A 25,108-nucleotide genomic window follows, 5' to 3' on the forward strand; every position below is an offset into this window, starting at 1 on the left:
TGCCCTTAGACATAAGTCACCCTGTTTTGTTTCACATTTCACACCCCATGATAGAAGTGTGAGCTCCATGAGGGCAGGGATTTCTGCCTGGTTTTTGTTTTGTTTTGTTTTGTTTTGTTTCTGACAGATCCCTAGTGCCTAGAACAGCTAGCAGTTGGCGCTCAGTAAACTGTTGTTGAATGAATAAACCTCAGGGTCTGGGACACTCGGCAGCCATCACAGCCACAAGTACTGGTGGACATGTAGTCCTGCCTTGGGATGGTGCTTTTTGTCCACCAAAGACGCATGACCCCAACACAAACACAGGGATGGACACGCACAGATGCAACGAGAGGACACCGGTGACAACAGCTGACACTTCTGGAGAACTTCCTGCGCTCAGCCCTGTCTTAAGTGCTTTATGTGTGTGAGCTCATCTCATCCTCCTGACGACCTTATGAGGGAGGTACGTTATTATTCCTATTTTCCTGTGAAGAAACTGAGACGCAGAGAGGTTAAATGACTGGCCCAAGGTCACACAGCTAGTAAGTGGCAAAGTCAGGATTTGAACCCAGGCAGCCTGGCTGGAGAGTCCTCACAGAGCTGTGGACGCACAGAATCACACCAGGCACCCAGTGGCAGAGCCTCACGTTAAAACTACCCTCCGTCCAATGACTCACGGGATGTTTATTGAGCATCTCCTGACGCCAAGCTTTGAGCCGAGTGCTGGGCTTTGCAGAGAACACCGCAGTCACCGTCCTGCCCACGGTGCTTGTGCTCGGTAATCAGACAAACAAATATTTAACTGCAAATTGTGAGAAGAACATGAAGGAAATAGGGAACTCAAGGAGAGAGGCAGAGGCAGGAACCTGACTTACCCGGGCTACGGGAGCAGGCTCGCTGAGGAAGGAACGCTCGAACCGAGACTAAAGATGAGGAGACAGCCGGGAGCCATCTAGGTGAGGCCCAGCACAGAGCCCTTCGGGTGGGAACAGGGTGACTGTGAGGGTCTAGCCAGGAGGTGGTGGGGAGGCTGGAGCAAGGTTAGTGAGGGAGGGTCCGTTCACGTAGGGCCTTGTAGGCCAGGGTGAGGCGTTAGGATTTTAGTCTAAGGGCAGTTGAGGGCATCTGAGGTTTGGTCATGGGAAGGGCATGGGCAGGATTGAGCTGTAAGAAGATGCCCCGGCCGCTAGGTGGAGGGTGGATCAAGGAGGAAACCAAGATGAGAAGCCCAGGGAGGAGGCTGGGGAAGGGACCTCGGGGAGACGAGGAGGGGGGGTTGGGGGGAGGGGTGCTCCTGTGGGGACACAGGCTGGGGAAGGAGGGGTCCAGCCGAGGCCCATGGCTCTGGCCTGGGGGTGAGGAGGCCTTCCCGAGATGGGACCCCAGAGGAGAGATAGGTCAGAGGAAGTGCTAAGGCCAATCTAGGAATGGGGGGCGTGCAGGGGAGACACTGGGAGGCTGTGGGGCAACTGGGTCTTGGAGCTGATTGGAGAGGCTGGAATTAGGAACCGAGATGAGGGTGTTGTCAGGTAGAAATGTAAACTGAAGCTATGGGACGTGAGACAGCGTCTGGCAAAGGTAGGGAGAAGAGCGCGGAGGGGAGGGCAGGGCCGGGACCAGGTGCTGGGAGCCACACTATTAAAGAGGAAAGCACAGCTGGGGAGGTGTGAGGAGAACCAGGAAGGGGGAGGGGTGCTCAGGAGGCGGAGGCAAAGGCAGCCTCATGGGGGAGGGCAGCGTGCGGTGTTTGTGAGTGTCCCCAGTGCCCGGCCCGAGCCTGGCACACAGTGGATGCTTCACCATTTACTGAAGGAAGGCACGGATGGCGGAGTGGAAGGCAAAACCCACATAGATTTTGGATACAAACCGTGAGAATTTAAGGGCTGCATTTGACGATTAGGGCAGCCAACTTCCCCGTCTGGCAGTGAAGCTTGAGAAAACGAGAGTTAGAAAAAGTATTCTTGGATGGAGAAGAATGCAAAAGCTCAGACTGGGGTCCAAAAGCCGAGGATGAGGGATGCAGGCCTCTTGATCCAGTCATCCAATCCAAGAGTCGAAATTCTGAGGGCATGGGCCTTTTTTGGTCAAGGCTTCTTACAACGTCCAGCCAATAAGAAGAGAACCCCAGGCCGCCAAAACGGAACGTGCGAACTTAACCGCTGCACCACCGGGCCGGCCCCAGGACCAAGATTTTTCTAACTTCATTTTTGATTTGCTTCACGAGCATTGAGTATTCCCTCTACGCAGACATTTGGCCTCGTATATTTAGCTTTGCCCTCGGTTTTGTTTCTCCCGAGGTGGCATGTGACTTACATCCTTCATATCTGAGTAGGTTTCTCCCTCTTCTCTCTCTCTGTGATTCCTGTTCCTCCTGGGATGATCTCCCGATGTTCTTAGCTTTTTCCTACTCCTTGCCTTTCTTGTTCCATCTTCTGGGAGATTTTTCAACTCCATTTTCCAAAAACTTCTCTTGAAATTTTTATTTCAGCCATCATATTTTTCATTCCAATGGGGTCTTTCCTGTTCTCCCAGTGCTCCATTTTCACAGGCTCCTATTCTGCATCCGTGGGTACATTATCTGTTCTTCTTCTTTGAGGATATTACATTTTTTAAAGAAGTATTCTTTTCGGCCTTCTGCATCATTCATTCTCTCTTTCACTCCCTTCTTTGCTTCCTTTTCATTTCTTTGTTTTGGATTCTGTGCTTTATATATTAGGGATTTTCATAAGTTACTATATTTTCATACTTAAGAAGCACCAGATGTTGCCTGGAAAGCTCTGTGTATATGCCAGGAACTTAGTGAATGGTAGGCTTCACTGTAGTTTTATTGGGCTGGTATTTGTCTGTCTGTGGCAGGCCCCTAAAAGTCAGTGCTTGTGGGTATTTTCCTGGGCTGGTCGGTTTCCCCAGATGGGGAGACTCCAGCTGCCACCAGAGGATACAAGCCTGGTCCCCAACATCCTGGAAGGGGAAGAGGATGCTTGGGAGCTCACAGCTTGTTATCTCAACTGTCATCAAGTGACATTCCTGCCTCCCCCAAGCTAAGCTGACCCCTGTCCCAAGGCCTGATCTAGGCTCAGCCTCTCCAGGAGATGAAACTTGAGCATCTGTCTGCATGGGGTGACAACTATTCCGACTCTGTTGGATGGGACAGGCAATCTGGGGAATCTAACTGCCCCTTTTAAGATATTCCACTGTGTTTCAGTTTCGACCCCCACGCCCACCCCGGCATGACTGCCGCACAGTCAGCCCAAGATCAGGACATGGGCTCTGCTGTGCCTGAGCCCCTCCACCACACTGTTCTTGCTCAGCTCCTGCCTGTGGCTCGCACATCAGCTTTGTCGAGAGTGCTGACTCAGCTACGACTCAGATCTCTGGTCTCCGGCTCCCCGAACCGTACAGACATTTCTTGTCCTCCTTGGTTCTCTTTGTCCTCATGAGTTTATGCCTTTTAAAAAAATTGCTTTACTGTTAATGTCTTCAATACTCCATGTTTTCCAGAAGTCTTTCCTGTCATTTCCAACTTGTAACAGATTCCAGACTGACCACTTCTCTCCATACGCACCCATTCTCTGCTGGTCCAAGCCACTCTGACCGCTGGAAGATTTTGGCAGCCTCCTCATGGGCATCAACATTGGGACACCTTCCCACCCTGGAATTTACTCTTCACATGGCAGTTACAGTGATTTTTGTATTTTTGCCTTTTTTGATCGATGGATTACACATGTGCAGTAAAGTGCATAAAGTATACTCATCTTGAGCGTACAGCTCGGTGTTTTTTCTCGTGTATTTACACCCATATAAGCACCCCCCAGATCAATATATTCCACTTCCTGCCTCTGTATGGTTCCCTAATGACCTTCCCAGTCCATACCACCCCAAGAATTCGCTGCTATACTGGCTGCTATAAACACCAATTAGTTTTGTTTCTTCTTGAACTTGATAGAATGGAATCATGCAGTATGTACTATTTTGTGTCTGGCTTCTTTCACTTCTAATATTATGTGAGATTCATTCATTTTGTTGCATGTGCCCACAGTTCATTTTTTATTGCTGTGTAATATTCCATCGAACAAATATCCCCAAATTTATTTATCCAACTTGTCCATTGATGGACATTTGGGTCATTGACAGTTTTGGACCATTATGAAGTAAACTACTATGAATGTTCTTATATAAATCTTTTTGTGGATATATATGTTCATTTCTCTTGGTTTTATATCTAGAATGTAATTACTGGGTCATAAGATAAATGTGTGTTGGGTTCGTCAAACACTTTTCCCAAGTGCTTGTACCATTTCATCTTCCTGCCAAGTGCTGCTCAAGTATTTTGCCCATTTTTAATTGAGTTTTTAATCTGTTTATTATTGAGTTGTAGAGGTTTTAAGAAATATATTCTCAATATGAGTCCTTTGTCAGATATGGCCAATTTGCCTTTTTATTTTATTAATGGTGTTTTTTTGATCAGCTGAAGTTTTAGTTTTGATGAAGTAAAATTTATTATTTTTATAGGGTGTGTATCCTGTTTCATCTTTGCCTACTCTTAGGTCATGAAAATACTATCACACTGCTTATAGAAATTTTTCTAGTTTTAGCTTATACTAACACAAATTGATATTATATATGGTGTGAGGCAGGGGGTCAAGTTTTATTTTGTTTTCATATATATATCCAGTTGTTCCAGCACCATTTACTGAAAATAACTTCTTTTCCCCACCGAAATGTATTGATGACTTTGTTGAAGATCAGTTGACCTTATATTTGTGGATCTCTTGCTGTACTCTGTCTATTCTGCTCTGTTGGTCTGTTATCTGTCCTTATGCCAAGACAAAGCTATCTTACTAACTTCGCAGTACTTCTTGAACATAGCAGAGTCAGTGCTCTGATTGTGTTCTTCTTTAGGATTGTTTTGTTTACTTAGGTCTTTTGCATTTCCCCTATAAAATTTATAACTGCCTTGTCAAACCTGCTGGGATTTTTATTGGAATACAATTGAATCTATAGATCAATTTTGGAAAAACTAACATCATACATAAATTATATATGTTTTCTCTCTGGATTTTTCTGAGCTTCCTGAGTCTATGAGTTAATGATTTTTTCATGATTTGGGGAAATTTGTCAGCCTTTAGCTCTTCAGACATTGACTCCATCGTGTCCGGGATCTCCTCTACATCTAGGACTCCAACTATAAACTCTGTTAAACGATTCAACAGTGTCTGTTATGTTCTTTCCTTCCTCTTTCTCCCTGTGTTTCAGTCTGGATAATTCTTATTGAATTGGTTTTGAATTTATTGATCTTTTCTTCTGCATCCAGGTTGCTGTTAAGCCCAGCAAAACACTTCCTAATTTCAGATACTGTATCTTTCAGCTGTGTGTTTGGGGGCACTCCAGATTTCAATCTGTCGCACCGCTTGGCCTTGAAAAGTTTTGCTGCTTTCTGTCTCCCCAGAACGGCCCCTCAGTCACAGGCCAAGTCCCTCATCCACCTGTGCCAACATTTGGCAAAAATCCCCAGAGAGGAGGAAAACTGCTGATTTCTGCTTAGTTAAGATGGATCCTTCACTCACTGGAATTTAATTTCTTGAGATTTTATATTCATAGCTCTTAGAGTCCTTTAAAATATGAATTTTTAATTTATCCTTTTATCTATAATTGTTATGGAAGGAAAATGGCCTGCCAAACATTCTACATCCTGCAGGTATGGAATTTTGACCTTTTAAGATGAAAATCAGATCTTGCACTTTCCTGATTAGTGCCTCCAATGACTTCCCTTCACACTTAACACCCGAACTCCTTGCCGTGGATACACCATGACCTCATGGTGCGGGTGATCTGCTTCCTGTGCACAATTTCACGTTCTTAACATGTCCCGTGGCTGTCCTCCGGGCGCACTGGCTTTTTTCCTTTTCCTACTCTTTCTTACCTCAGGAAGATGACACTTGCTATTCTGTCTGCTTGGATCTGTTTTCTCGCGCCTCAGCTCAAATCTCACTTCCTAATAGAGGCTTTTCCTGAACATATTATCATATGTGTCTCCTCCCATCCCCCAACCTCTCTGTTTTATTTCCTTTATATTATTTATGATGATCTGAAGCAACCTTGTTAATTTGCATTTTCCTATTTCAGTTCTAGCTCCTCTCAAGATAGCATATATTTTGTGAGTCAGTGGCCTAATCTGTCGTGTTCAGCACTGAACCCTCAGGCCCTAGACCAATGCCTACAATGCAGAAAGTGTGCAACAAGGGCTGTTGAATGAATGAAAGGATGAAGCCCACAGGATACTTCCAGGAACTGCTGGTACATGGGGCCATGTAAGGGCATAGCCCACACACACCACCACATACATGCAGCCCCGTGGAAGGCATCATGTGTGCTGCTCTCAGAAGCACTCAGAAGTGCTGGCAGAGGGAAGACTTCTTCCACGGGGCAGGGGCAGGGCGCTAACATCCAAATCCAGTCCAAAGGTTCCCAGGGGAACAAGAAGGCCTTGTGGTACCTGGCACGGTGAGGGGCACAGGCATGCCAAAGAGGTCTCCTGGCTCATGGATTTCCGGGCGTTCTAAGCTGTCTGGTGTCATAAAGATGAACAGGTGCATTAACAGGCCCAGAAAGATGGCCATGGTGCTGAAGCCCAAGGCCAGCGTAGAATTTTTCTTTGCACTGAATTTGTCTTCCAAACTGTTTGCTTTCTGTGCCTATGGAGGTGAAGACAGGCTGATGTTTTTCTAAAATGGGGTGAAATGGGGTAAGGGTCCCCTAGAGTGAAGCTGGAGGCCATAATCAGGATCAGGGGAAGGAGGATTAGGTGGAGGAGAAGAGGAAGCAACAGAGTGAGACGGTGCAAGGGGCCTGCAGGACCATTAGAAGGCGGCACAGGGGGATCTTTGGAAAGAAGCAGGCTCAGCAGGATGGTGAACAGGGTGGGGACCAGCCCCAGGGTAGCAGGGAGGGTTGGGATGAGGGACGGGCTGGGGCTAGCAACCAAAAGGGGGAGGTGGTTCCTGTGGCACCTGTGGAAAGGGGGACAAGGCAGGGTTGGGGGCGTTCTGGAGAGGGGGGAAAATGGTTAATCTCCACCCACAACGCAGGAGAACATGATGGCAGGTATTCCCAGAGGGAAGAAGCAGAAGACTGAAAAAATGGAGAGCAGCACATAGTCCTTTACAGGAACGTTGAAGGCCATCTTTTAGACAGGCTGTATCACCGTGACCTTGAATGCTGGGTCCCAGATGTCAGCCATGGACTCCAGCAGAGGGGATGGTGTCTGCAGAGGGACCAAGAAGGGTCAGCAGAAGCCAAGTCATGGGGACCTGTAAAACTGACCCCACCAACAGGAGGACACTGGAAATACTCGCCCCACAGTGACCCTGACCACTGTTGTGGGAAAACGAACCCTGTGACACCCCACGGACCCCATACAATATCCTCACTGGCACTATGACACCCTCCAAGTAACTCAGAAACACTGTGCACTTCTTCTGTCTCCCTAAACCTGTCTCTGCTCTCCAGTAACACACTACATCCAGGTCTGCCTGTGCCTCCAGGTAGTGAAGCCTGGTCCTAGAAAATTATTGAGAGCTGCCCTTTCAGTCTAAAGAGTGCTCAGTTTGGATGTTAAATTAAATGGTCACTTTGGCCTAGTCATTCTCAAACCTGAGCACACGTCAGAGTCACCTGGAAGACTTGGGCCCCATCCCCAGAGTTGCTGACTCCATGGGTCTTGGCAAGGCCCAGGAATGTGCATTTCTAACAAGTCCCCAGGTGAAGCGGCAGCTGCGGGCTAGGGACCTCACTGAAGAACTCTTGCTTTAGGTTATTGCACACTCTCTGTACCCCTCTAACCGTCTTTGTTGCTCCGATAATCCTCTCTCTGTACCCCGTGTTCCCCATCCTATAACTCTGTCCTCGTCCTGCTTCACTCCTCTCTCTGATCCTATGACACTCTGTCCCCCATAACAGCTCCCTGTCCCTATAAACCTTTCCCTGTCCCCCATAACTCCCTTCCCACTCTCCATAACCCCTCGCTGTCCCCCATGATCCCCTCCTATAACTTCTCTGTCACACACTTCCCTCGACTCTATAAACCCGTCCATTTCTTCACATAAATCCCTTCCTGTGTCCCTTCCTGAGACTGCAAAACCTCCCCCTGGCCCTTTCCTAATCCCCCTCCCTATCCTACCCTGCTCCTCGTCCCCTAGAACCTTCTCTTGGTCTCTCATAACCTTTTCTGGTCCCCTTCTAACCTGCACCTCGTTCCCACACAAATCCTTCCCTTTTGCCCAAACCATTCTCCTGTGACCCTACAATTCCCTCCTGGACACCCGGACACTCATCAGTCCCCAGTCTCTCCCGTATTAACCCTCGCTATCCTCCCCGACCCCCTCCCTGTCCCCTTAAACTCCCCGCTCTTTCTGGATCATCATCCGCAAACCCAATTAATGCCACAGTCCTCTCATCCTGGCCCTGGGGCTGCCCAGGCAACTCGGGTCCGGGGGCGTGCCCTCTGTTGGTCACCACTTCATTGTGCTTGGCTGCCCTGACAAGGAGGAGGCGGGAGGGTGGTGTCTCAAGCGTTTAGAAGCAGCTTCTGGTTGGTTCAACACATTAAGGAGGCATTCCTTAGCCCCGCCCCCATCCCTGCCTGTCCTCTTAACTGATTCAATGAATAAAGAGGTGGGTTTCAGTTACTTATCTTTTGTTGTTGTGTTGACTCCAGTTTGAACTCGTGACTGGTTCAATGAGTGAAGTGGGCTGGCCTCAAGTACTGGCTAGTAAATTCTGGACTCATTCTTCAATTGATTCCATAAGTGCAGACGGCAAGAGGTAATTTTTTTTTCCACTGGAAAAGATTCTCTGAGCTATCATCTGTTCCCAATCTTCCTCTTTTTTTTCCCCCCTCTCCAAAGCCCGAGTGCATAGTTGGATATTCTAGTTGTCTGTGCTTCTGGTTCTTCTATGTGAGCCACTGCCACAGCATGACAACTGACAGATGGGTGATATGGTTCCATGACCGGGAACCGAACCCTCAGCTGCCAAAGCAGAGGCTCCGAACTTTAACCAGGCCAACAGGGCTGGCTCGTAAATTCTTTTTACATGAAAGTAGTACATGCTTACGGTGTGACAGGCAGTGCTCTGCTCTTGAGGGCCAAGTGACGACCAAGAGACAAAGCTGTGGCTCTCTGTGTGTTCACAGTCTCTGGGGGAGATGGGAGTAAAAACCCAAATAAACAAACCAAATGATTTCAGAGAGGACCAAGGGCTACGGGGAACAACCAGGACATAGAAGGAGAGGGACTCAGGAGGGTGTCGTGAGGTGAGACGGGGGTTGGGGAGGTCAGGGAAGGCCTGTCTGGGGAAGTGGATATCCAAGCTGAGACCTTGGATGAGGGGCCAGCTACAAGAAGATCTGGGGAAAAGAGTTCCAGGCGGGGGAAACAGCACATGCAAAGATTCCGAGGTGAGAAGGAGATTTGTGTGTTCCAGAAACAGAAATAAGGGGAGTGTGGAGAGGCAGGAGGAGAGAAGGGGGAAGATGCTAGGAGTTGAATCAATCACCAATGGCCAATGATTTAATCAGTCATGACTGTGTAATGACGCCTCCACAAAAACCCAAAAGGATGGGGTTCAGAAAGCTTCCAGGTTGATGAACACGTGGAGTTTGGGGAGAGTGGAGCTCTCAGAGAGGGCATGGAAGCTCCACACCCTTTCTCCATACCTTGCCCTATGCTTCTCTTCCACTGGCTATTTCTGCATTATATCCTTTTGTAATAAACCAGTAATCTAGTAGGTAAATTGCTTCTCTGAGCTCTGCAAGCTTCACTAGCAAATTAATCGAATCCAAGGAGGAGGTCGTGGGAACCTCTGATTTATAGCCAGTCGGTCAGAAGTACAGGTAACAATCTGGGCTTTTGACTGGGCTTCTGGGGCTGGAGGTGGGAGGGCAGTCTTAGAGGGGCGTGGGAGCCCTCAGCCTGTTGAATCTGATGCTAGGTAGATAGTGTCAGAATTAGCTGAATTGTCGGACACCCGCTGGTGTCCAAGAACAGCTCGTTGGTGTGGGGAATCCCCCCAACATTGGAACTGGTACCAGAACCTATTTAGAGACCTTCTACACTCAACTCAGACATGGAACTCAATCTCTTAGAAACAGAAACCAGAGTTTGTGTTCTCCCTACTTAATACCGTTAAAAAAGAATCAGCTGAGTAAATTCGAAGATCTAATTGGCTTTATTAAATGACTCAAGAATCAAGCAGCATCCCATCTGGCAATTGGAAGGCAGCTCCGAGGAGACGAACAAAATGGAAGATTTTATAGGCAGAAGGAGGGCAAAGCAAGGAAACGAGAAAGGATTATTTCAGGCAAAGTTACCTTCCCTTAGGGGCCAGGGACGCAGGGGTTTTATCTGGCAGACACCTCACTGGCTGATCAGGAAATCTCAGACCGATTGGTTTAAAATTCCATTCCTGGGAGGGGCTGAAACTGCACTTAGGTTAGGGATTAAGTCTTGGTTTGCTGGGTGGGGCTTAGCACGGTTGACTCCATTTTGGGCCTGTTGTCTCTTTTTTAACACCCTAATGGCTTCACTTCACACTTAAAATCTAGCCTTCTTCCTGTGACCTTCCAGGCTCTCTGTGACCTGCCTCCTGCCCACGTTCTGTGCTTACTTAGTATCACTCCCATTGCTGCACTCCGGCCCCCCCTTGTCTTCTTTCTTTTCCCACAACCAGTCAGGCTTCTTTATGCCTCAGCATCTTTGCACTTGCTGTACTGCTTAGAACTCTCTTCCAGATTTCTCTATGGCTCTCTCCTTCTCTCTCTTCAGGTCACAGCTCACATATTAGCTCCCCAGTGAGGGCTTTCCTAAGCCACTCTGTCACGAGTCCCTCTTCCTGCTCCCCCAATTTGAGTCTGTTTTTTCGTAATGTTGACCAGTGTCTAGAACTGTGCTGTCCAGGACAGTAGCCCCATGCGCCAAATTTAGTTTAAACTGATTATAACCAAATTAAATTAAAATTTTAGTTCTTCAGTTGCACGAGCCACGTTTCAAGTGCTCGGTAGGCACATGTGGCTAGTGGATACCATATTGGACAGAGTGGATTATAGAACTGAAAAGTCCTATTAGACAGCACTGACCTAGAACTACCTCATTGCTTTACATTTTACTCTTTTTTCTGTGTCCTCTCAATATTATGGAAACAAATAGCTCATCTATCTAAATCAGCACTGAATCATTAAGCCTTAAAACAGTGCCTGGCACACGATGGTGATTGCCCCATAACTGTCATTGAATATATGACTATGTATAAACCCCAAGATAGTTAGCGAAGTGAACACACAGGGGCGCGTAAACACGTGTGCACAGACACATACATACAGCAGATGAATGGAAAGCAGAAAGCTCCTCATAAGCTTTATTGCTCTTAAAATGCTAATGGAGGAGGGACTTCCTCCAGCAAAGGTAGGTTACTGATGTCCAAGTTCAAAGACTCCAGGACGACCTGGGAGGTGCAGTTCATGACTCTCTGAGGGAGGTGAGCTTTCAAGATGATCTCACATTTCTTGTTTCAAGACTCTGATTACAACAGTGCAAATGACCAGAAGAGTGCCCAGCAGGATGCTTGAGATGCTGAAGCCCAAGACCAGTCTGGAACTTATCTTTGCTTTCCTCTGATCCCCAAGGAAGTTGGCTTCCCGTGTCTGTGGGGATGAAAGCAAGCTGGTGGGAGTGCTTCCAAGGGAGATGGGGAGAGGTAGGGAGTGCAAGATCAGGAATAGTGGTGTGAGGAAGGTTAAGAGCAGGGTTCAGCCCCCTAGTGGAAAAAGGAAGAAAGAAGAGGGGAAGGATGAGGGAGTGGATCTGGGCAAAACACAGGAGGAAGAGACTCAGAGAGGGGCTTCCTGGGGAGAAGCAAGGGTAGCTACATGGTGAAAAAGGAGGGAGTAAAGATCCCCAGAAGGAACATGAAGAGGACCCTGTGGCGGAGCAGGGAGGTGGGATGGGAAAGAGGAGGCAGATCTGGGGACAATGGGAGTTGGTGGTCGCCAGATGGTAACTACCTTGAGAGAGAACAACAGGGCTGGGATTGCCAGTGGAATGAAGAAGAAGAAGGCAATGATGGAAAGAAACAAATAATCCTTTTCTGGGGGATTCAAGGGCATCAGGATGACTGGCTGCGTTGGGATAGGCGGCTGCATCAGGTGGACCTTCTGCATTGGGTTGACCTGCTGCATTGGGTTGACCTTCTGCATTGGGTTGACCTGCTGCATTGGGTTGACCTGCTGCATTGGATTGACCTGCTGCCTTGGGTTGACCTGCTGCATTGGAGTGACCTTGAACTCTGGATTCCTGGGGTCAGGCACAGTAGCCATGGACCTTGGCTTGAGGAGGAGATGCTGGGGTGGGTGGAATCTGCAGACAGGGGAAAGAGGGCCCAGAGAGGGGACATTTAAGTTCCCAAGAAGTGAGGACCAGTAGAACCAACCGCTCTGCCTAGAAAGGCACTGAAAACAGAGTGCCCAAAGCCAGAACCCACCGTACCTCCATATTGCTATACAATAGCCTTGCTGGCCCTATAAGACAATTCAACCCTCCTCTATCCTCTCATAACTCCTGTCTGTACCTCCCACTACCCGCTCCGTGTCTCCCTCTAACTGCTTCACTTTCCTCCTCTAAACTCTCCCCACCCCCTCTCCGCACACACACACACACACTTAACTCTCCCATTCTTTTCCGATAACCCATCACAAACCTAGTTAGTCTCTAGGACTTCCCTTGGCTTCTCAGTCCCAGAGGCTGTCCTGGTGATTTGAGTCACTGGGTGTGGCGTCTCTATTGCCTACCACTTCATTATGATTGGCTGCTCCGACACAGGCGTGACTCAAGTGCCCAGGCCCGGCTTCTGATTGGCTCAGTGCATGTGAGGGGCGTTACCTAGCCGCTCCTCTTTCTTCCCGCCCTCTTAATTGATTCGATGAATGAAGGCACTGGGTCACAGTTACTTCCCCTTTTTGTTGTTGTTGTTCCCACTTTGAACTCCTGGTTGGCCCAACATATAGTGTGTGAGTCTCACTTGCAGGCTGAATCCAAGTGCAACGGGCAGATTTATTGATATTCCTACCTTCACCTGCTGTACATTAGGCCCAGGCGGGGCCCTGAGGACGACGTGGTGACTAAGGCAGACAAGACCACCGCTCTCCCAGAATTCACAGCCCATGAGACAGAAGGAGGAAGAACACCCAAATAAATAAATGGAACTATTTAATGGAGGACCAGGGGTTATGAGGAATAGCTGAAAGGAGGAGGGGGAGGGACTCGAGGGCCACAGGAGGCTTAGAGGTGGGGTTGAGTGGGCAGGAAAGGCCTCTCTGAGAAGGAACGCCTGAGGTACAAGAGGAGCCAGTCACCAGAAGATTCAGAGGAAAGAACTCCTCCAGAGGGAACAGTAAGTACAAAGGCCCTGGGGTGGGAAGGAGGTTGGTGAGAACATGAACAAAAACAAGGGCAATGTAGCTGGACTGGGGTTGGCTCCAGATGCATAAACAGCACATACAACTGCACATATTCAAACACATGCACAGTCTGCAAGCCAGCAAGACCTCCTTAGAATTTTTTCATTTTGAATGTTTTCAACATTTCCTTCACGTTAATAGCCCTGTGTGTGGCACTGGAGGGGACTCAGGGCAAGTGAATGAGGTGAAGACTTGGAAGAGTTAGGCTGAACGGCTGAAGGATCTCTCTGCTGGAGGTTCCTTGCCTCGAACGTTCTTTGGCTGAGTGTTTCCCTTGGCTTTGCCAGGTCATCAGAAAAAGGTGAAAAAATGTAAGACAATGAAGAAAGCACTCACAATTCCAGACATATTCAGCCAAGTGGCCCGTGCTGAAAATTTCTCATCTGTGGCCCACTTGCTCTTGTTAGTGTTCCTGCCCTGTGGAGATGGAAAGGAGAGATGCCTCCATGATGTCTGCTCTGGGAGACCACTGGGGATGGGACCAAAGCCATAGCTGAGAGCTACAACCTTCCAGCTCCAGCCCATAAAGTCCTAGGATGGAAGAAATGCAGAGGGCGAGCGCTTTAGGGAAGGCATGGGGCAGGAGGATAGAAAGGACTCAGACAATGACCAGCCTTGATAGAGAAAGCCAAGAGATGGGACCCCCAGAGCAAGAGTCAGACCTGAACAGTAGTTTTCAAAGTGATCCCCTGGATGGCAGTGTCAATATCACCTGGAAATCACTTAGAAGTGCAAATTATTGCCCATTCCCGGACTTACTGAATATGAAACCCTGGTGGTACCCAGCAATCTGTGTTTTAATACACCCTCCAGGTAATTCTGATGCAAACTAATGTTTGAGACCCACCAGACTAGAGGAAGGAAGGAGAAAGGGTGTAAGTGCCAAGGCTCCTCTAAGAGCTTCACTCCGACCTCTGGGCTTTGTCCTTAGGAGGTTCCTTGGATTCTGGAGGTACAGGGGCTCCTCAGCTGGGTCCTTCATGGGGTTTTATGTCCTGAAACAGTGGGAAAAATAATAAAATAGTGTCATCTAACCCAAAGAAAGACATTGAGTCTTCAAATCAAGTTGAAAGTACTTGCTAGGAATCATTTGCAGACATGTACACCTAAACCCAGATGATTATTATCAAAATCCTCAATTCCAAGAATAAGGACAAAATTTTACAAGCTGGTGGACTGAACAAACAAGGTTATTTATATGAAGAGAGAATGAAATAAGCTACAGATGATTAAGAGAAAATATGGGAATTTAATAACACAGTGGACATTTCAAATGATTAGAGAGGGAAAAAAGGAATGAATTCAGGCTGAGCGTGCTAGGGAAAACAATGAAAAGTAGAAAAGGGAAGCAATATTTTATGTGTAAACTAAGATGGAACGAATAAAAATAAGCAAATCAGTTACCATACTGAATGTGAATTTCCTAGATTTCCCTAACAAGTTAGAGATTTCAGACTACGAAAACAAAACACCAACACTTAGCCAGACGTTGCCTATAGGAGTATACCACTTAAACCAAACATCAACAACAACAACAAAACGTTGAGCATAGACAGCAACACACGATCAAAATCAAAGCAAAAAGCAGATAAAAGTAACAAAGAGACAATGAAAACTAAAGTGATAAAAAATACAATGTACCAAAGATATCTGTCACAAATATTTATCTGGTGAACTACATATCAGCTAAACTGTGAAAATGAAAGAAACAGACAAAACTAATTTTAATAAAGCCACTAGAAATACAAAGAGAAATTTATAAAACCAGAACGTGAGTGTGAGATTTAAATCTACCTCTCAGAAAATCTGAAAATAAAGTAGAAAAAGAATGTACAAAGATGTACAGGATTGGAATAATTTAACCAGTGAGTGCAATTTTAGAGTTATTTAGAAACTTACACCCTAAAGTGGAGACCACACTTTCTTTAGTCATATCAAAAAATATTTACAAAATTCATCCAGAAACCGGCAACAAACAGAACTTTAGTAAATTCCAAAATGTAGAGTTCCTTAAATAATACAAAGAAATGCAGGAGTAAACAACAAGCAGAAGACAGAAAAATTTCTATTTGCAAGCTAAGAGATACTCTGAGAAACTACACTTGACTCAAAGAGAAAATCCAACGTGAGATTAAAATTTATTTAGAAAGCAGTGAAAAAGAAAAAGAACTTCAAGCTAAAAGTAAAGGACCATAGCCAAAGCTGAATTCAGAAGAAAATTATTAAATAAAGGAGACCTGAATATATAAATGACCTAAATACTAAACTTTAGATTTTAGATAGAAAAAAGGCAAGAATTTAACACATTTAATAAAAGTAAAGCAAATAGGAAAATAAATAAAACAAGGGGGACAGATGGTTTAATGTCTCCCTTTTAAAAAGTCAATTGCCCCAGGTGGTTTTATAGCTCAGTTTGGGATCACACCTTTATGGAACTGAAAATTCTTAATATCGTCAAATGTTTCCAGACCACAGAAAATGATAGATATGTGCCTAATTTACTCTATGAAGCTGGCTTAAATTTAATATGAAAACTTGTACATTGAAATAAATAACCCATCATAGACCAATTTCATTTATTACTATAGGTGCAACTTTTATAATTGGCAAGCAGAATTCACCATTATGACAAAAGAAAAATACATATGTCCAAATAGAGTTTATTCCAGGAATAATCTATCTATATAATTCAATAAATACTAGAAAATATGAGATGAAGTTACATTTGCAGAGCTTGTAATTGTCTGTCCAGAAAACCTAAACAACTGTAACAAAAAATATATTAGAATTTATTAGCAAATTTATAAAGATGCCTGGACACCAAATAAATATACTAAGTAAATCACTTAATTCCATACCAGAAATATTATCCTATACTAGTTAGAAAGCACGTCTGAAAAATCCCTTTTGTCATAGAAAAAAAAATTATAAAATACCTAGAAATATATTGACTATGAAAAGTGCAGGATCTAAAGTAAGTTACACAACTTATTGAATAACCTGAAAAAAAAATGAAAGACCAACATGTTTCCCCCCAAAATATAAAAAGTTTACTGTCATTAAAATGTCAATAGAATCAAAAGGTAAACATATTTATTGCAATCCTTTTTTAAAAAATTTTCACTCTAATGTGAGGAAATCTCAAAGTGTAAGTTCTTTTTTTTTTTGAAGGTACACTTTTTTGTGAGGAAGATTGGCCCTGAGCTAACATCTGTTGCCAATCTTCCTCCATTTTCTCTTGTCTCCCCAAAGCCCCAGAACATAGTTGTATATCCTAGTTGCTCTCTATGGTTATGGCTTGATAAGCTGCGTGTGGTCCCCACCCAGGATCCAAACCAGTGAACCCCAGGACACCGACGTGGAGCTTGCAAACTTAACCACTCAGCTATGTGGCCAGCCCCTATTTATTGCAATTCTAATGACAATCCCAGTGGAAGCTTTTCATTGAACTAGAAGAAATTTTAAAATTCATAAAGAAAAATAAACATTTAAGAATGACCAAGGAATTATAAATAATGTAGTCAGAGGATTCTTTGCTTTACAACATGTTTTAAAATTTCATTTATAAAACTAGCATAATCAAATCTAAATAATGTAGGTACAAAAACACTTATTACAATATACTGTCTACAAGAGACCCATTTTAGATTCAAGAATAAAAGTAGGTTGAAAGTAAAAAGATGGAAAAAGATACCACGCAAACAGCAACCATAAGAGCTGAAGTGTCCATACTAATATCAAGAAAATTAGACTTTAAGACAAAAAGTGTTAATGGAGATAATCAGAAATATTTTAGAGTGCTAAAATATCCATTTATCAGGAAGATATAACAATTATAAACATATGCACCTAAAACAGAGTCCCAAACTACATAAAACAAAAACTGACAGAATTGAAGAGGAAAATGGACAATTCAACAATAACAGTTAAAGACTTCAATACTCCATTCTAAATAATGGAGAGAACAACTAAACTCCACAGGGATACAGAACACTTGAACAACACTTGAATAAATCAGCTAGTCCTAAGTTACATCTATAGAGCACTCCACACAACATGGAATACATATTCTTCACAAGCCCACAGGGATCTTTCTCCAGGATAGACCATAAAACAAGTATCAGTAAGTTTAAAAGGATTGAAATCATACAATGTATGGTCTCCAAACACAATGAGATGAACTTAGAAACAACAGAAGGAAATTTACAAATATGTGGAAATTGAACAACACACTCCTAAATTGCCAGTGAATCAAAGGAGAAATCACAAGGAAAATCAGAAAGTTTGTGGTGATGAGCGGAAATGGAAGCCCATCATACCAAAATCTATGACATGCAGCTAAAGCAGTGCTTACAGTAAAATTTATAGCTGTAAGCACTTCAGTTTGCTCAGATCAGCAACCTAACTTTCCACCTTGAACTATAGAAAAAAAAGAGCAAGCTAAACCCAAAAGCAAGCAGAAGGAAGGAATTATTAAAGATTACAGTGAAAATAAATGAAACAGAAAACAGAAAAACAATAGAAAAAACGTAATGAAACCAAAAGTTGGTTTTTTGAAAAGACTCACCAGATTGACAAACCTTTAGCGAGACTTATCAAGAAAAAAAGAGAGAAGACACAAAATATTAAAATGAAAAATAAAAAAGGGATATCACTATCAATTTTACAAAAATTAAAAGGATTAAAGGGGAATACTATGAACCACGTATGACAATAAATCAGACAGTTTACATGAAATATAAGAATTCCTAAAAAGATACAAATTACCAAAACCAACCCTAAAAGAAATAGAAAATCTGGATAAATAAAGATAAATTTGTAATTAAAAATAATCCCACAAAGAATAGCCCAAGCCCGGATGGCTTCACTGGTGAATTCCACCAAACGTTAAAGAAGAAATAACGATCCTTTACAAACTCTTCCAAAATATGCACTTCCTGACTTGTTATATGAAGCCAGTATTATTCTGATATCAAAGCCAGTCCACGAAATCTCAAGAAAACTAGAGACCAATCTCTTTCACAAATATACATGCAAAAATCTTTAATAAAATATTAGCAACCAAATACAGCAATACGTAAAAAGGATTATGCAACATGACCAAGTGGGATTTATCCCAGAAATGCAAGATTGGTTTAACATCTGAAAATCAATTAATGTAACACAATACTAAAAGAATAAATTTTATTTATTTATTTATTATTATTTTTTAAAGATTTTATTTTTCCTTTTTCTCCCAAAGTCCCCCAGTACATAGTTGTGTATTTTTAGTTGTGGGTCCTTCTAGTTGTGGCATGTGGGATGCTGCCTCAGCATGGCCTGATGAGTGGTGCCATGTCCACACCCAGGATTCGAACTGGCGAAACCCTGGGCAGCCGATGCAGAGCGAGTGAACTTAACCACTCGGCCACGGGGCCGGCCCCAAGAATAAATTTTAAAATCACACAATCATCTCAATGGATGTAGAATAAGCATTTGACAAAACCCAACACTCATTCATGATAAAAACTTTCAACAAACAAAGAATAGAAAGGAATTTCCTCAACCTGTTAAAGGCACGTACAAAAAATGCATCTAACATCATACTTAATGGTGAAAGACTGAATGCTTTTCCACCAAGATAGGGAACAAGACAAGGATGTCCACTCTCACCATCTCTACTCAACATTGTACTGAAGATCCTAGCCAGTGCAATTTAGTCAATAAAAAGAAATAAAAAGCACCCAGATGGGAAAAGAAGAGGGAAATACTGTCTTGATTCACATTTGACTTAAATTTGTATGTAGAAAATTTTAAGTCTCCCTGTGGGGAAAGAAGAGACTAGGAGGACCCCAGCAACCATCCCCACTGAGGATCCCAACAGCCCTCGAGCTGCTGTGGACACCCACATTGGCTGCCAAGGACCCCACAGTCTTCCCCAACGGTGACTTCAACTGATGCAGCTGCACAGAGACTGGGCCTCTGTGCCTCCCCAGAGCCGGAACCGACCCCACCAGCCAGGGCCCCAGCATCCACCCACAGGTAAAAGTCTTTCCCCAGCGAAGCCAGCCCATAAAGTCTGGAGATGACTGCTCTCTCAGATGTGCAGATATCAGTGCAAGGCTACAAGAAACACAAAAATCAAGGACACATGACACTACTAAAAGAATACAATAATTTTCTAGGAATCGACCTCCAAGAAAATTCTAAGGAATCCACAAATAACTACTAGAACTGAGTCCAGCGATAATGCAGAATGCAAGATCAGTACACAAAAATCAACTGTATTTCTACATGCTAGCAATGAATAAGCCAAAAATGAAATTAAGAAAATGACTCCATTCACAAGAGGATTAAAAAGAATATAAAATAAACAAAAGTAATAAATTACAAGACTGTACATTGAAAACTAGGAATGATTCCTGAAAGAATTTAAAGAAGATCTAAACAAATGGAGTGACCAAATGGAGTGACATCCCATGTTTGTAGATTAGAAAACTCAATATTATTAAGATGTTGATACTCTCCAAATTGATTTAAATATTTGCTTCAATCTCTACCAAAACCCCAGCTGGCTTACTTTTTTGCGGAAATTGGCAAGCTGATCCTAAAATTCCTGTGGAAATTAAAAGGACTTAGAATAGACAAGAAAATCTTGAAAATGTAGAACAAAATTGGAGGATTTACAATTCCCAATTTCAAAACCTGCTCCTGATTAGAAAGCTGCAGAAATCCAGACAGCGGGGTCCTGACATAAGGATAGAGATGTCAACGGGACAGAACTCACAGTGGAGAAATAAACTCATACTTCTGGTTAACTGACTTTTGACAAGGTGGCAAGACAATTCAGTGGGGGAAGGAGATTCCTTTCAACAGATGGTGCTGAGACAACTGGATATCTACATGAAAAGAATGAATATGGACCCTTACCTTAAAAATTAAGCTATACAAAAATTAACTCAAAATGGATCATAGACATCAGAGGTAAAACTCTAAGACTCTTAAAAGAAAACAAAGGAGCAAATATTCATGACGTTGGGTTAGGCAATGATTTCTTAGATATCACAAGTACAAGCAATAAAATCTCTTATATGATAAATTGGGCTATGCATCTGTGGATGGGGCTCAAGTACAGCCAGCATATTCTGGACTGACTCCTGATTGGTTCCAGGAGTGGAGAGGGTGGGATTTATTTATTCCTTTTACGTAAACATATCAGGAGCCCACTGCACACCAGGCCCTGTCTGTGCTGAACTGGGTCAAGTGGTGACCCAGACAGACAAGGCCATGGCTCTCTTGAGGTTACAGTCCATGGCAGAGGCAGAGGATAAACACTGAAATAAATAAATGAGGTGGTTTCGGAGCTGACCAAGGGAGTAACTAGAACAGAAGAGGAGAGGGAGGGTGACATGAGGTGGAGGGTCAGGGATGGCCTCTTCGAGGAGAGCACATTTGAGCTAAGGATAAATCCAGTGTGAGAAGATCTGGGGGGAAAGTGCCAAGCAGGAGGAACAGCAAGTGCAAAGGCCCTGAGGTGGGAAGGAAGTGGTGTGGCTGGAGTGTGGTGAGGCAGGCAGGCAGGAGATCGGAAGGTGGGAGGAGACCAGGCAGGGCCTGAACGCCTTGGTGGGGATTTGATTTTATTCCAAGCTCTGTGGGAACCTGTCAGAGGACATAAACTGAGGAGGGATGTGATCTGATACACATTTTCGAGGTTCTTTGGCCGCCCTGAGCAGAATGGAGAGGGGATGCAGCAGGTTCCCGCTCTTCTTATAGGTACAGAGTCTGGAGACCTCATGCCTAGGAAGAAAGGGACAAGGCCCAGATTGTGTGGGCTCTGGGCATGGCAGGGTTGTGTCTGGAACAGAGAAGATCCCCAGGGAATGTCAGGTGAGAACAAGTCATGTGAGACTATGAAATTGTGTGTGTGTGTGTGTGTGTGTGTGTGTGTGATATGTTGATGGACTCACCCGTGCCCTTTGCCTCCTAGGAAGTCATTGACCCTCTTTGCCCAGTAGGATGGACACTGGAGGTGGGGTTGAGTAGGACAGTGCCAGAGTGTCCTTGCCTCTACAGCTCCAAACAATGTCACGGGCCATCAAAACAGAGCCCATATGCAGTCTTGCAAATACACAATCACAACCAAACACAGTCATGAACTTATCTACATGAAAAGCACATGTATTTCTCTCTCTCTGTCTGTCTCTCTCACACATACACACACTCCACAAACCAGCAGATCCCTCTTCGAATTTCTTGGTTCTAAAGTTTTCAAGATTTCCTCTCCAATAAAATCCCCATTGTATAGAGCTAGAGGGAATAAAAGCAGTTAAACCCACTACTTTGCGGTGACCCCTTTGGGTGAGCGAGCGGTGACTATGACTGGCTCAACAACTTCTTGACTGGTGGGAATCCTGCCTGGAGGGTCTCGTCACTAGAGAGTCCTTTGCCTGGTGGGTCCATTGCTGATGTGTCCCTTGTCCACAGAGTTTCTTAGCGGGAGGGTCTGTGTCTGATGGTCCCCTTGGCTTTGCCACGTCAGCAGAGAAAGATGAAAGTATGCCTGAGGAAAGCTCTCCAGATTCTGCATATTCTCAGCCAGTTGGTTCAAACAGAAAAATGTTCAGTTCTAGCCCAGTTATTCTTCCTCTTATTTATCCGGTCAGTGGTGATGTGACGGAGATGTGATTTAATGAAGGAACGTGGTGAGAGAGGGGAATCATTGACGACCGCAGTAGGGACAGAGCCAGGGCTGAAGGCCACAACCCCCACCCCCAAGTCCCTAAGATTAGGACAGAAGACAATGCAGGGAGTGGGGACTTTAGGAAGGGGCTTTGGCGGGGGGGGGGGGGGGGGGGTTGTGCGCGCGCGCGTGCACGCGCGCAAAGGGCTCAGGTAATGACCAACCTTGAGAGAGATGCAGAGGGTTTGGACTCCCCAGACCTCCTTCAAGGGGTCTTGATTGACTAAATGTCACAAGGGATCTCAAATTCTCTCCTTTTAAATACGGGCCGACACCCAGCCTTTTTCTTGAATTTTAATTCCTAATCGGCTCATTGATTATCCTTGGCAGGGCTCTCAGCATATTTCCCGTTGGTGATTAGCTGTCGACGCTAGGGGATGGGCCTTAAATGTGCCCCCTCCACGCGGGCTAGATCACGTGGCTGGGGGCTGTTAAGTGAAGCCATGGGGGAGTGGGAAGGATCAGGGCCGGGGTGGCGAAGGCATGGCTTCAGGAGGCAACAGAGGAAGCGTGAAGGCGCACTTCGAGAGGGAGGGGCCAGCGTCCTTGAGGAAAGGGGCGGGGCTTCAGGGAAGAGGGCGTGGCCACTAGCCGTTAGAGAGCCTCCCAGGCTTTGCTCTAAGAGGCGGGGGAGGTGAGGGAGAGCAGGAGAAAGGCCAGACTGACAGCTGCTGGGGCAGTGAGATGAGGGAGCTCCGTCAGAGTCTCCTGGAAGGCTTCTTACAACAGTTTTCTGAGCTACAACCGCAGAGATTGATTTAGTGGGTCTGAGGTGAGGCCAGTGAATTTGCGTTTCTAACAAACTCCTAGATGTCACGCTGCTGGTCCGGAGACCACAGTTTGAGATCCCCTGGGGAAGCCCCCTCTTTCGGCAGGCTGCCTGGGGAAGAGAGAAAAGAAGCAGGGCTCCAGTCTCTGAGATTGGAGAAGACCCATGGGCCTGGGGAGAACCAGGGGCAGCGAAGCTATTCCACACCCCCACCAGCAGAGCAAGGTCTTAAATCCACCCAGATCCCACCTTAAAGCTGCCTTTTTAATGGAAAAAAAAGAACTACAACTGTTTGACTATGAATAACTTTCAATTTACTATTGGCTGTGATTTCTTGGTAACCATTTTGCATGCTAGAGAATTCTTGGAGAAATCTGACCTCCAAGTTGTTTTCCAAGGGAGTCTGCATTTTTATAAATACTAAATTTAACAATTGACCTAATGATGAAATTGGTTATTATTACATTCAATAAATCAGGTTATTATGACATTTATTCAAACTTTTATTAATTCTAAATATTCAGTCAATAATTGTGGGGCCAAGTTGTGTGTGTTTGTGGCTTTTGTTTCCTAAAGGTAATCTTTGATTTTTAAAAACAATTTATTGAAGTATGACATGCATACAGAAAAGTGCACATCATAAATGTACAGCTCAAATCTTCTCAAACTGAATACATTACGCATGTAACCAGCATTCACCCCTCCCTCCCCCATCCACGTGCCTCTTCTATTCTCTGCTCCCCAAGGGTAATCATCAGAGACTAGTTTAGCCTGCTGTTGTACTTTCTACAATATGTGTCTGTAGAAAGCTCCTTTTGCTCACCTTTAAGTCTGTGAAATTCATCCATGTAGCTGTATGTAGTTGTGGGTCATTCATTCCCATTGCTGTGTGGTATTCCATTGTGTACATATACCTCAATCTATTTTGGCATTCTACTGTTGATGGGCATTTGGGTAGTTTCCAGTCTGGGGTGATTATGAATAAAGCTGCTATAAACATTCTAGCACATCTTTTGGTGAATTTATGTATGCGTTTCTGTGGGTGTAAATCTACAGATGGAATTGCTGGGTTATTGGAAAAACGCTTTCCAGATTCTGCTCTTGACTTTTCCATAGTTGCCATGAGAAAATCATCGCCTGTCCACAGAAATCAGCAGCCACAATCCGGGCTGCTGGTGTCCAAGAGTCAGGGAGTAAGCAGCTGCCTTTGAACATTCACTCACCCCTCCAGCCTTCTGCCTTCAAACTTCCAGAATTACATAACTACAATTTAGAGAGACTGCTTACTCTAGATGTTGCTTTTCTTGCTGTGTGGAGGGCCAACAAGCAGGGGCAAACAACCAGGGCTCTGTGCTGCCTGGGACTCCCATGTGGGGCTCAGCCATCCCCCAGCTCCTGACATTCACCTGGACTGGCATGGACTGCAGCCTGGCCTTGATCCTTCTCCAGTACAACTAGAAAACCCAGCTAATCTTCCCCAAGTTTAGAACTTAACACATGTGTCCTCTGAACATAAATTATTGGAACAAGATGGACTAGGAATTTGAAATAATCATGGTCAGTACACTTAAGGAGATAAAAGAATATCTTAACAATATGAATCAAGAATAATAAGTCTTCAGAAAACCAAGTGTTATAAATAACTATGAAAAATAGAATTGGAATAAAGAACCAAAGAGATGGGATAAAGAGTAGGATGGATACAGCTGTGTTGGAAAGTCAGACAGAGGAACTCTTCCAGAAGATTAAAAAGGCAGAAAGGGGATATTAAAAGGCAGTAAAAACCCCCAATAACCAAGTAATACGGAGGATGGGCATAGAAGAGTCAACCTAAGTTTGCTTCCATTTCAGGGAGATTTAGCGGAAGCGGGAAAAGATTGCAAGTTTTGATTCTGCACTGTTGAACTAGAAGCCACTACTGAACTTCCAACCTCAAGACCTATTCCAAGCCTTTCCCTGCTGCTAACAGCCACTCCAGGTTAGTGCCAGCCCTGAACGATGGTGACAGCTGCCCAACTGTCTCTTTGCTTCAAGTCTGCCCCACCCCACATCCACCCTCCACCCAGAAGCCAGAGTGGCCTTTTAAAAAATATAGACCATGAGCCAGTCCGGATAGTCTAGTGGC

The 25,108-nt window shown here is 44.7% G+C and overlaps 1 long non-coding RNA gene across 1 annotated transcript; it reads right to left on the bottom strand.

Annotated features, from left to right (window-relative positions):
- Positions 1-11,368: 11,368 nt before the first annotated feature.
- Positions 11,369-13,909, bottom strand: LOC123281137 (uncharacterized). Its single transcript, XR_011498401.1, has 3 exons — positions 13,829-13,909; positions 12,041-12,392; positions 11,369-11,680 (listed from the first exon to the last, which is right to left on the bottom strand). It is a non-coding gene; the product is annotated as an uncharacterized lncRNA (long non-coding RNA).
- Between the last annotated feature and the right edge of the window lie 11,199 nt (positions 13,910-25,108).

The sequence above is a fragment of the Equus asinus genome, chromosome 26 (genome assembly GCF_041296235.1).
Source record: "Equus asinus isolate D_3611 breed Donkey chromosome 26, EquAss-T2T_v2, whole genome shotgun sequence".
Taxonomy (NCBI): domain Eukaryota; kingdom Metazoa; phylum Chordata; class Mammalia; order Perissodactyla; family Equidae; genus Equus; species Equus asinus.